At 33.6% G+C, this 15000-nt stretch overlaps 1 protein-coding gene across 6 annotated transcripts in view; it reads right to left on the bottom strand.

The window, feature by feature from the left end:
* The window catches only part of LOC106878079 (uncharacterized), a 498193-nt gene that overhangs the window by 310104 nt on the left and 173089 nt on the right, over nt 1-15000 (bottom strand). The window contains exon 1 of one of the 6 annotated variants that reach the window (XR_016243213.1): nt 14593-14835. The exons of 4 other annotated variants lie outside the window; for them this stretch is intronic. The gene's annotated coding sequence lies outside the window, so the exon portion shown is untranslated. Of the gene's footprint in view, nt 1-14592; nt 14836-15000 lie in introns of those variants that run through there. One more of the 6 variants, XR_016243209.1, reaches the window with a different exon arrangement.

Consider the following 15000-nt stretch of genomic DNA (forward strand, 5'->3'; position numbering starts at 1 on the left):
AAAAAACATTCGACGGTTTTGCCTAAATCAATAATCATTTGAAACGCATGTTCGTTATATTTCGTTGAAAAAAAAATAATAACACAATGACCAAAAACGCTTAAACAATGAACTAATAAATAAATATTGATTTCAGATCTTGACACAAGGCCAGCAGTTAATGTAAATCGATTACATTAACTCCAGCCCTCAACTGATTCCTATTTTATCGACTTCGAAGGATGAACGGCAAAGTCGACCTGAATAGAATTTGAATGCAGAACGTAAAAGTGGATGAAATAGCACTAGACATCTTGCCCGGCGTGCGAACAATTCTGCTAGCTCGTCGGTTTATATTAATAAATATTAGACTAGCTACGGTATTAATGTATCGTATATCAAATTTGCAAGATATTATAGAATGCACTGCTAAGAGGAAAATTATCTCTCCCAGTATGGAAATAAAACATCTTCTTTATAAGATAAATTCACTTAAATTATATAAGAGCCTCGAATGGCTACTAGTAACTCCTCTTCATATTGGATATTGCTCAAATCCTATCTTCCTAAACAGTGAAAAATTATGTTATTTACTTTAACTGCATCGTCATCATTTCACTTTCCTGTTATGTCACATTTTATATAATGTTTCTCACATTAATACGGTATCTAATTTATCATTCATTCGACGGAGACGTTAATTAGATTCACAACATGTGAAATTTATTCAGTGTTTTTTGTTCTAAACAATGAGAACTGAATAGCCAGACAGTAAAGAGAGAAGTGGGGGGGGGGGATACAAAGAGGCAGTAAGCGAGAGACAGAGTAATCTAGATATAGACAAAGAACTAGATACAATGAGATGCAATGGCAGTTACAGTAAGAAAAAAGAAATAGAAAGAGATAAAGGAATATGAAAAGCTTCATCTTAACTAAAAACATAAATTGTGAGAATATATGTAAATGTTACGATATTATAGAAGACAGGTGTGACAAGCTAAGTTTGAAAGCCAATAAGATGAATCTCTTTATATATCTACGCATATTGGTTTGCTAGATGCAAGGTTTGGTTTCAACAGTTAGTCATATTGATGACAATAAATGACTACTGATAAAAATACCAGCCGCAAATCCATATTTTCGGTAAACAATGAAATATATTTACATAAATATAGAAACGAAAAGAACAAGGCAGCTATGGTAAGCTGGAAATTGATTTTTTTTTTTTTGTGAAACACTTAACAGAGTCTTCTTTCCTCGTTGCTGCAGAATAATGCCAGAACAGTAAAGACGGCATAAACAATAATGAATAATGGAACAGAGTTGTAGAACACAATGGAAGAAAGGATATAATAAAAGGACATAGTGATAAATGTGAAGATAGTGGTGTGTTGGAAGGGTTTTATGTAGGGGAATAAAAGTAGTGGGGAACAAAAGTACGTAAGAATGGTATTGGATGTGAAGACTACAATAACAGTCGCAAAAAAGAGACTGCAGAGAAAGTTGTGCATGAACAGGACAAGATCGGTAAAATGTGAGAAACAGTGGCGGAATTCAATAAGATCAAAAAGTTCAGATATGAAAACTGGATGACCAGTGAAATGAAGTGAACAATATTTAGAGCTGGGAAGACAGTGCTTATGAAGATATTAAGGTTGATGTGATATTAATGTAAAAATACAAGAGGTAAGAAGTGGAAATTCCCATAAGCAAGGACAATGAAGTTGCGAGGGGAATGATGTCAGATGCGAAGCCTCGCATGTTACAGATAAAGTAGGTCTTTAATATTCACACAGTTTTCTTTTGATCAGTTTTACTCACACAGGTCCTAGCGAATCCCCACCCCCCACCAATGTTGCCATGCAGAAGGAACAAACCCAGGATATTGTGATTCCGAAACAAATTTCTTAACCATTTGGGCGAATTGCGTTCAACGAAAATATTTTTGACCGGATACAAGTTCAAGGAAACCCTTACTCACCAGATACAAGTTTTCACGCGCACGTATATGTATCCCTGTATATACTTATGTATGTGTGTATGTATGTATGTATGTATGTATGTATGTATGTATGTATGTATGTACGTACATATGTACATATATACGTATCTAGTTATCTATATTTACATAGATGTAGATATATATATATATGTGTGTGTGTGGGGGGGGGGGGTTATGAGCGATAGTGGTGTCAGTCAGATCCAGAGGTTTCAGGTAAAGCTGAGTAAGTGCTATGGATAGACCACAGTTAAGCTCCAGAATTAAAAGTAAAACTAAAACCAAAATATTGTTGAAAGTGCCTTAAATTAAACAGCTCAATAAAATTGCTGATGTTTCAGTCATATCCATTATTGTAGGCTTCTGATAACACATGCATATCTATCTATCTATCTATCTATCTATCTATCTATCTATCTATCTATCTATCTACCTTTCTGTCTGTCAGCCTGTCTGTCTGTCTGTCTGTCTGTCTGTCTAAACTTCTCTCTATCTCTCTCCCCTCTCCATATATTCTTTTATTCTTTTATTCCTTTACTTGTTATAGTCATTTCATTGCGGCCATGCTAGAGCGCCACCTTTAGTCGAACAAATCCCTCCCACCGAACTTATTCTTTTGTAGGCCCAGTACTTATTTTATCCGACTCTTTCGCCGAACCTCTCAGCTACGAGGACGTAAACACACCAACATCGGTTGTAAAGCGATGGTGTGGGGACAAATACGAACACACACACACACACACACACACACACACAAATACACACTTTTTTTCAGTTTTGGCCTACCAAATCCACTCACAAGGCTTTGGTCCACTCGAGGCTACAGCAGAAGCAAGCTTCTTCCCCCCCCCCACACACACACATGCACACACACATACACACACACAAACACACACACACATATATATATATATATACCGCGCGAGAGAGAGACATATATAAATATATATGTGTGTGTATGTTAGTGTGTGTGTGTGTGTGTGTGTGTGTGTGTGTGTGTGTGTGTGTGAAAGAGAGAGAGAAAGAAAGAGAGAGATGGAGGGAGAAGAAGATAGAGAGAGAAGCAGAAAGAGAAGGTGGGTGATTGCGACAGAGATTGTAACACAGACAATGCGAGAATTATCACTTTGTTACTGATTAATTTCACTACTTACATATAGAATATATCCCGTGAGTTTGCATTTTAGTAGCGAGCAGTTACGATTCCGATCTAATTCCACCAGGGGTACGATGTAGCTCCTCGAAGGCCGTATGATGTAGCTCCACCAGGTGATTCATCATAAGTTCTGCGCAGTGTTTGAACCTCATAAAGTATATTAAACTACAAAATGATCTCCATTAGTATTATGTCCTGAAAACTGATAGCCCTATCGGTTTGATTAGGTCTGGATATTTTATTTCTCGATATCGTTTCCAGAAAATTTTAGACTAGGACTTGATGAGTCTCTTTAGACCCAGATTTTACTGTAATTCTATTAGTTCCATTTTCAAAGTACGCGATTCTGTGAGTAGAGTTTCAAAAATTGTATGAAGATTATTGACCACATCAATCTCCGATAGATTTACGTGTAAGGTGGGAAAAACTTTTAGTCTCTGGAAGTTTTCATAACTGTCTTGTAAATTGTTGATAAATCCCGATAATATTTGTATTATTCCAATTTGTTTTCTTCTAGCGCAGTAGCATGGGCTGTATCTAATATTTTACAGTGATAGTAACATAAGATTATTTTGGCGATATTTCCTGAAAGCTAAAAAAATATCTGAATAAGATCAGAAACAATATTATTCTTCCTTTGGAATGCCGAATCAAGAGATCGTGGATGATTCATTACGTGATTAAGGAATGTACAATCTTGCAACAATTCATCGATTCGCAGTTGAACATAATTTCTGTTCTTCCTGGAAAACTATGTAGGCTCCTGCAAAGCAGATCCACAAGCGTGTTAAAGACGTTGCTGAGAAGCAATCACCACCTCACAATGCAGTACAAACAAATTTCAGTGTGTTTATCATCAAGCTCCGGTTCTTCAATAAAATTTCTGGAATGACGCTGGTGTAGAGTCAAGACGGCAATTTCAGAGACAGATTTCATAACTACATTATTCAAGACACAGCTAGCTTCTAGCTGTTCACGACGTACAATGCAATGAAAGGGGAGAAAATTTCGAAACCTGGATTCACTTTTCTTATGTGCAAATAATCTTATAACGGCCGCATTTCAGTGAATAACAAAATGAAAGTACACTGATTCGGGGTTTGTACTTCTCTGTAATGAGATGCGAAACTGGTTTTAGTCACTGATTTATTTAAGACTGCAACTAATTCCGATTTGTTCTACTTAGCAAATAGAACATAACTAATATAATACCTGCGTTAAGTACGAGAAATATTCTCTAACATGACAAAGCTAGTTTCAGTTGTTATATAATATTTTAAGCACTCTGTGCAAATCGAACCCGGCTAACTAAATTGTCTACTTAAGAGAGCAGAAATTCATATAAGTTTTTATTCACCACCTGTGTTATGTCCAGTCTTTAAATGCGGGGATGAACACAAAATGAATTCGGTCTATTAATCACAGAGTACTTTTATAAAGACACAAAGAATGAACATTTAATTAGCTACACGTGTTTCAGATAGACTGATATAACCAATTCGTGCACATTGCAAATAATAATGTGCATATTAAATCGTTCCTTCATTTGATCGCCTAAGATATCACAGAAAGAGAGGAATTAAGGGCCATATACCTGCCTAACACAGCTAATATATATCTACATATGTGTATGTGTGTTTGTTTGTGTGTGTGTGTGTGTGTGTGTGTGTGTGTCTATATATACACGCGTCCACACACACACATATATATATATTGGTGTGATAGGGGATGAGACTGTGTGTATGGATGTATTGGCCCGTGGGAAGTGAAATCAACCATGCTACTTGAATACTCTCTCGCGTCTAAATTGATGGAATCCAAATTTGCCTTGACGTAATTTGAACTGAGAACAACAAAGAGTCAGAATAAAATGAGGAGTGTGCTCTATTTTATGCTCTAGTGAATCTCCCATTTGCGTCCATATTGAAAGCAAGTGAAAGGAAACAATTATGATATTTTCCTCGGTAATGCTTGGTTGCTCGTGTTAATACCTTTAATTTATTAGAGCGGTGGATTTGTTGAGCAACGTCGAAAAAAAGCCATTTTCGTAGTATTTATTTCGGCTCTTTACGTTCTGAGTTCCAGGTCAGCTTATATTTCAGTATTTTCGTGTCGAAAAATAATATAGCAGTAAATTGCTTTTTCTTCCAATTTTTTTTTTCTTTTTTGTGATGGTAGCGACTTTCCTTTCCCTTCAAAATTTCTGGTAATGAATATTTTTCATATCTTTGGAAATTATCCTTAGTCTTTTGCTTGCTTTACTCATTAGACTTTGCTTGTGCTTGGGCATAGCCTTGAAGTGATTTAGTCGTACACATTGACGCAAGTACTTATGTTATTTTTCTAAAGATTTTTAGAAGTTCAACAAGAAGGATTCCCTAACCGTAAACAGCCCAGCAATGTGACATAAGTATCGCAAACACACACACACACATGCACACACACACACACACACACACACACACACACACATACACACACACACACACACACACACATATATATATATATATATATATATATATATATATATATATATATATATATATATATATATATATATACGTGTAGATAATCGTGTCTGTGCTGATATAGTAATTATACTATGATCCTGAGTGGATGTTATAACGATCCAACCTTTTGAGGATAATAACACTAAACGACTGGTGGTCGCTAAAACGTCCAATCGACGACTTCGTGACATAAAGGTATCTGCCAGAGCGACGACCGTCGTCAAAAGAAAGATTCCACAGTGGAAAAAGACCCCTTTACAATACTCTTCAAGTTGCCATGCAGTGGTACTGAACCCAAAACTACGGGGTAGCGTAATTGCAAGACGGACTTCTTAACAACACACCTATGCCTCTCTAGCTATGATGAACTTCTATGAAACATATCTTGTGACTTTTTTCTTGTTTGTTTTTTAAAGAAAAACAACAGAATAATTTAATAAAATCCGCTTCATATACTTATCACAGAGCTGTATGTGACAAAAAAAAACAACAACGACAACAAAACACTATATACTAAAAGCAAGGAAGACATAAAATTGCTTCCACTGTACTGAAACTTTAATTAAGAGAAAATGTCTAAATGTAAACGAAAGAAAAGCAAATTTAGAAATGATTGATAGCTTCTTGGAAAAAACAATACCCTGTAGAACTGTGACAAAATTTTATCATTAAATACCAGCCGGTCAGTAACAATATTTTGATACTGGATTAATATAATAAATAATTTAGTAATATTAAAATATGTTATTTGAAGTCTACTTAATTGAAATGGGAATTAGTTAGTTCTTTGCAATATATTTCAGACTTATTTTGCGGAATATATTGTATCATGGGACTTTTTTTTTTTTTTGAGCAGCATACCATTTTCAATTATAACGTATAAAAAATGTCGATTCAGAATGATTATTACGTGTGTGTGTGTGTGTGTGTGTGTGTGTGTGTGAATGTGTGAATATACGTAAGAGTTTATGTATGCATGTTTGAACATATAAGTATGTGTTTATACATGCATGTATGCATGCACACTCTGTTATATTTATTTGAGACAAAGAGCTGCAGCCATGTTAGAGCATGTATGTATATATGTATGTATGGATGGACAGATGGATGGATGGATGGATGGATGGATGGATGGATGGATGGATGGATGGATGGATGGATATTTTGATCTTGTCACTTCAGTGGGGAAGCCTGAATTTTAGAAATACGAGAAATAGCAATAAAATTTGCATCAGCTATATGAAAAAAACACACAACGTATTCTAGAACTCTATTATTTCAGGACCTGAAATTAAGATGGATGGTCATTATTGGAATGCCTTTTACCATAGATCCTATCAACCAAGATACGACTACTGCAAAAGAATAATAAATGCAATGACAACAGTTTTCTTACGACATTCCATATCGCGAAAAAATATTACATTAGCAATGTATTTACTACAGACTACGCCAGATATACTGCACAAGTCCTAAAAATTTGTTCCCAAAACGCAAGATCAAATGAGACAGCAACAAGAATGTAGTTGCGCAAATTTATAGTGGGATATGACGATGATGTCACAGAATTTTAGGAGCGATAACTTTATTCGTGTAGGCATATCGTTGTTAAGATTGTTATGCTATACATTATGATATAACGATGGACATGTTTCCTACTGTTGCAGGTCGTCACTTTCCAAGCTAAGAGCATATCATGATTACGCTGAAAACTAGCAAAAAGTGGAGTAACTGAAGCGTGAAGGCCATGTTTGTTGTTTTAGATGAACGATGGCCATTTTGGCCAATAGAAGTTCGCCATCCTATTTACTTTACTCTCATTACACACACACACAGACACACACACTCTCTCTCTCTCTCTCTCTCTCTCTCTCTCTCTCTCTGTGTATATATATCTCTTTTACTCTTTTACTTGTTTCAATCGTTTGACTGCGGCCATGCTGGAGCACCGCCTCTGGTCGAGCAAATCGACCCCAGGACTTAATTTTTGGATGCCTAATACTTATTATATCGGTCCTTTTTGCCGAACCGCTAAGTTACGGGGACCTAAACACACCACCATCGGTTGTCAAGCGATGTTGGGGGACAAACACAGACACAAACATATACACACATATACATATACATATATATATATATATATATATATATATATATATATATATACATATATACGACAGATTTCTTTCAGTTTCCGTCTACCAAATCAACTCACAAGGCTTTGGTAGGCCGCCCAAGGTGCGACGCAGTGGGACTGAACTCGGAACCATGTGGTTGGTAAGCAAGCTACTTACCACACAGCCACTCCTGCGCATATATATATATATATATATATATATATATATATATATATATATATATATATATATATATATATATATATATATATATATATATATATATATATATATATATATATATATATATATATATATATATATATATATATATATATATATATATATATATATATATATATATATATATATATTCCTGCTATACTCAGAATGCCGCGTTTTAAACCCTGACATCACGCGTCTTTAATTTTTAATCTTTGAATTGCTTCAGCTTCAAAACTGCGGTCATACTGGGGCACCGTCTGTTAATAATATTTTAGTGGTAATTGGCAGATTAGTTTCTGTGTACACTTGATATCATGTAAATACTGTTCCACTAGTCCTACATTATTTGTGAGGTTTATCTCAACAGATACGTTATAGAAATTATAGCCTGCACTGATTTTTGTTTCTACTATTTGTATACACGACGCCAGATATAAATATTGAGATCGAAGATGAAAAATGCATAATGGGCGTATATTCCATACTTGGGGGTTGTTGCCCCTACATCAGCACCCATCTAGCCCATTAATCATCCTCGAACACATTGCTTAAATAGCCACTGTACATAGTGGTGTATACTTATTGGATATACCAATTTTACATGTTAAACGCCTTCGTGGAAGCTGGTCCGTAAATACTAATGTCATGTACATAAGTGGAATTTCGCTATGCTGCCATAATGTGCTATATGGCAACACGGAGTTCTACTGAGCTTTTGCAGTCGTGTGGTTGCTGGTTAAACTACCACATCTACTCTGTTTACTGTGTTACGATAGTGCGTGGACAGAAAATAAGATTAAAAGTACAGTATTGTAGAAAAGCCATGCTACTCTTGGAAAAGCCGTCAGTTAAAATATATGTAAAGAGCATATGGGTACCATAGGTTATCGGCCAACGGAAACTCGTTGCTCTACCTCTGCTGTACCTTTAGAATATGAGAATTGGTTGGGACAATGGAATTGTAATGAAGGAGACACCACACTAAGAAAACTACGATATTTATAGTCGTTGAAGCTGGTATTTTTTCATCATTCTGTTTTCTGTAGAACTCGTTATTTTCTTCTAATTATTTCAGTCATTATACTGCAGACATGCTGCAGCACCGCCTTAAACTTTTAGTCGACTGAAACGATCCCAGTGATCAATATTATTCTTTTTTTTTTTTGAAGCCTAGTACTTATTGTATCGGACCTTTTTGCCGAACTGCTAGGTAACAGGGAGCACTAATCAAGAACATTTGAGCCATTTGTAGTATAAAGGTAATAGTAGACGAAATGACAGCAAGTAACACTCGCAGAAAATGCTCTAAGAATTTAGATATGATATATGTAGTACTTTATTTGGAGTAGAAATGTAGAGTTCTATAATGTGTTTTATTTGAACATGCTATACAGTTCAAGGTGTAAACATTTAGTATGTATTCTCAGTGTGAAATGTAGAAAAAGAATAATATGATAAAAAAATTACATTTTACTATTCATATAACTTTATGAAGCAGCCAGCCTCCATGTTACGTAATTGTCAAAGAATGTATACAATTCTGAAATGCTGCTGTATATACTCTGAAAGGTTCTCTATATTTCCGAAAGAGTTGCAATGGGAGAAACATTTAACCATTTATTTTAACAATATTTTATACAAAGCATCGTGTTTGTGACTCTGTTACATAAAAAGCTGTCTGCGACATAAGGGCGACAACACTGTAATTTTGGCAACTAAAACCAGTAATATTTTTCCATGAAAATTTTAAGAATATAAATATATTCTGTTTTCAAAATTTGATATCTTGTATTTTTTTTTATAGATATTAAAATTTGAAGGTTGTTTGGTGTTACTGACTTGCCTGCTGAAATACGCTCTATTGGTAAAGTCTTGGGAGGCATTAATAAAGAGCACCACTTATTGACTTAAAACTGATTATAGAAATATTGTAGCAATGATATATGAAATTACTTTTTTGATCTTCATTATTTAATTGTTTATTAAGGAGGGTTGAATGATAGAAATGTTACAACCTCAAGCAAAATCCTCTGGTTTAAATACTTAGCGGCATTTCGTCCGTCATCACGTTCCTAGTTCAAATTTCACCGCTGACTTCGCTTTTCATTTCGTGGTCATTAAAATAGGAACAATTTGAGCACTGGAATCAATGTAATCAACTAATGTCCCTCCGTTTCAGACCTCGTGCCTATGAAGAACTCTGGTCGATGTCATAAACTACCACTTTCCCCCAAATTTTTTGTCTACGGTTCGGATATAATCTGAAAATAACGTTACGGTGCACAAAAAATATGTAGGAATGTTAATATTTGAATTGTATGAAGCTGCGTTGCTCTAATAAACACAAACAAAATCATGGACACGCATGGATAACATGAATAGAAACAAACAGCAATAGACAAAGACACAGAGTAGAGGTATGTCATATAATGCTAGACTTCTGTTAGTTTACATGATTATTGCTAATACAGACACATGGCCTGATATCTGGTGGGAGGTTTTCGTCGATTCAATCAACCACAGTTGGTACGTTATTTTATCTAACAGGGAAGAACGAAAGAGACATTTAACCTAGGCGAGATTTGAACTCGGAATATAAAGTTGCAGAATAGGGACCAAGGCACTTTCAAAGTGATCTTTTGATTCTATGATTGAAAATAAAATGATCACGTGGATCACAAATAACCAAATACACATACACTCGATTTGACATTAAGATTTTCATTATGTAATCATGAAAGAAAATAACTTAACATTTCAAGTATTTCTCTCTACCTCTTTCTCTCAGTTTTTGACACACACTAGAACGCACGCGTATACACACATACATACATACACACATAGTTACAAACACGCGCACACACTCATACACAAACACACATTCGCACACATACATATGAAAACAACTATCAGTCACCCACTTTCTAATTCTCGTCCTCTTTCTCCCTCTCTGTCTCTGTCCTCATTGTATATATGTTCTGTATATACGTATATACGCATGTGTATAAGTGTGTTGTAAATATATGCATGCCTGTGAGTGCGTGCATGCGGGTATATACATATGCGTGTATGGACAAATGCAATCATGCATGCATATGTGTATGTGTGTTTTGTGTGTGTTGTGTGAGCTGTGTGTTGTGTGTGTATGTGTGTTTTGTGTGTGTATGTGTGTGTTGAGTATGTTTTTTCGTGTGTGAGCGTGTGTATGTGTGTGTGTAAAAAGGTAAAATCTTTCACACGAGTAAATTTAAATAAAAAATCAAACACAAAAACTGCTTTGAGAAATTTATCATGAATGGAAGACAGAAAATATTAGCATTTTTATCAAAATATGCGAGCGGTACGAACAGCATCATAGAAAGACTGTCGCCTTTGAATATATTTCTGCGACACAGAATTTTAATCAGTTATATGCATGAGTGTATTTATTAAACAGGAGTATACTTTTTATTCCAGGATATATAAGTAATCTTGTAATTATGAAAAGACATTAATCTATACCAGAATTCTCCAAAGACGGCAAAGTAACATTGCTTCAGCTTGTAGCTAATGTGATTCAGAAATCTTACAAGTGTATCTTAAAAATCGTTCATTCAAAGATCACGTTTATAAAACGTTCATGACGTAGGGAAAATAACAACTAGGACAGTGATGGAGATGTTTCTACAGATTTCTAAGTACACCAAGTTAATTAGAATTGACACAGACAGACAGACGTTGTGATATGGTTGCAGGAAAAAATATATATACACCTACTTTTACTGCAAGTGAAAACAAAATAAGACAAAGAAAACTGACTCAATTAAATAATATATGACGTTAATTAGATTACAAGATAATGTCAATAATAAAATAAATGAAAAGAAGCAAATTTAAAATGTAAAAATCTTTGAAGAAGTGTATGAAATATTTGGCAGTGGTCCAGCAAGTATCTTGTGAGGCAGTTGGTGAAAAGATTTGGAAGAAAGATTTAAAGGACTCAATATAAATATAAACCCACACATGCAGACGTACACATACATACATACATACATACATACATACATACATGCATGCATGCATGCATATGTACATACATACATACATATATATATATATATATATATATATATATATATATATATATATATATATATATATATATATATGTGTGTGTGTGTGTGTGTATGTATATATATATATGGATATATACTTAAATCAATAATCATATAAGGAACAAATATATAATATATATATATGTGTATGTATGAATGTATATATATACATATACATATATACATTTGTATACATATGTATATATATATATAAATATATATATATATATATATATATATATACATACACACACACACACACACACACACACACACACACACACACATACACACACACACACACACACACATATATATATATATATATGGTTATATATACATAACGAGAGAAAGAAATGACACCAAATAAATATTCATTTAAAATGTATAGTTCTGTATACAATATTCATATTAAATGCATATATAATTTAGTGCGTGCATATATATGCGCGCGTGTGGGTGTACATGCATTATATATACATACATATATACATAGATTATTGTAACATGCTATAGATGTCTCTACTCATTCAAGGCCGTACAATTGTGTCAACTTTTCACTTTCATTTCTCACCTCATCAGAGCAAACATTGTTTTGTAACCTGATTCTACTAGTTTCTTCTTTTTTCCCTAAGTAAGCCTACACCTGTATATTTACTATTGTGTTCGTCTATCTCCTTACAAACCGGTTGTTTAACGAGGCACACGCATGAACTTACATTATGCATCCATACTTGCTCACTTATCGCTTCTGCACACAACGACCTTTGAACACCCACCTGTATCATTCTGAATTCATTTAAGGTCAGCGTTTCATAGAAATTAATCTTCAATGAAATTAATATTCATGTACAGTAATTTGCATAAACTCTTTAGATTAAATTCAAGATTTGCATATCGTTAGTACAGCACTTTTGAACACCACACGTGCTACTATTGTCCGCAGAAGAATGAAACTTGTATAGATATAATTGTGTGTATATGTATATATTTGCATATGAGTATGTATTCATATTAAATGAAAGCGGTTTTATTTCTCTCTAGCATTCTCCTTTCTTGCTATCTTTCTGTACATATTCCCCACGCATCAACAAAATATACCCTTATTCACGCAAAGAAATGCACACGCACATACAGGTGTATCCGTGCGCATATAATTCTATATACATATATGTATTATATCCACACACACAAATATTCACTAATACACACACCAATTAAACGCATGTCTCTCAGTGTGTGTATCCAAAGGATTTTTATGTATAGTTTCATATGCTTCAGGCATCATCTTAAACATAATGATTTCACGTTCATCTCGATATTTCTAAATTCTTATAAAGTCAACACCGTGACTATATATATATATATATATATATATATATATATATATACTTACATGCATATATATATATATATATATATATATATATATATATATATATATATATATATATATATATATATATATATATATATACTTACATGCATATATATATATATATATATATATATGTATATATATATATGTATATATATTTATATATAGAAAGCTATGTGTGTATGTTTGTGTGTGTCTACATATATATATGTGTGTGTCTACATATATATATACTTACATGCATATATATATATATATATATATATATGTATATATATATATGTATATATATTTATATATAGAAAGCTATGTGTGTATGTTTGTGTGTGTCTACATATATATATATATATATATATATATATATATATATATATATATATATATATATATATATGTGTGTGTGTGTGTGTGTGTGCGTGTGTATGTGTGTGTATATATACATGTATATAAGGTGTCTTTCTATATGTGTTTGTTCGACACCACCTATTGAGAACGGTGTTGGTTTGACTACGTTTCCATTAGTTTCGTTCGGTAAACAATATCGATAGAATAAGTGTCAGGCTTTATAAGAATAAGTATTGGGGCGATTTGCCTGACTAGATTCTTACTGGGGAGCCCAAGAATGGTCGCAGTATAAGGATAGAAAAAAACAAAACAAAAGATGTAATATATATGTGTATACAGAGGCACGCACATGCAAACACACACACAGACACATACATACAAACAGACGCTAATATAGATGGGTGTATATATATATATGTACACCAAATACTGATATTTTGAAATCATATAATACGTACGTCCTAAGTTTGGATAGTATATAACAGGAAATGTTTCTATTACGCAAAACTTCATCGTTTCAAAAGTATTTGTGAAATATAATTCACTCGAGCCGAAAATTCTGTAACCGTACACCGTTTAGAAGCGTCTAACGAAATATATACATATGTGTGTGTGTGTGTAAGTTTTTTTTTGTGTGTGTGTGTGCGTATGTGTGTGTGTGTGTGTATGTGTGTGTGTGTGTGTGTGTGTGTGTGTGTGTGTGTGTAAAAATAATATAGCTATATTCAATGATTCTACAGACAATGAAATATGTAACATAATATATGGCAATATTTAGGTACATACCGTTCATTATATTTGTTCGTTTCTGTCAAAGTTCCTTTCTGTGTGTGCGTGTGTTTTTTTTCTCTCTCTCTTTACTCTCTTGCTTTCTGTCTTTCTCACAATAGGTATTTTGCAAATGATTTGACTAGTTTTGTAGACTATTTGTCAATATAATAGTTCAAATATAGATATAGAGAAATAAGCAACTTAAATAGTATTTGTCATTGAAACGTAGTTTTTATGAGAATGAACATATATACATATATTTATAAGCCGAGAGCGGAACATATATTTTGTGAATAATATTAACATGCAAGTTTAAAGCGATTAAATACATCAACGATCTAAATATTATGCGCGAAAGGAAACCAAGCAAACCGACACAATGAGGCTTATATCTGAATGATTATATGCATGTGTGTGTATAAT

This window comes from Octopus bimaculoides, chromosome 9 (assembly GCF_046866305.1).
Source record: "Octopus bimaculoides isolate indiv1 chromosome 9, ASM4686630v1, whole genome shotgun sequence".
Classification (NCBI taxonomy): Eukaryota; Metazoa; Mollusca; class Cephalopoda; order Octopoda; family Octopodidae; genus Octopus; species Octopus bimaculoides.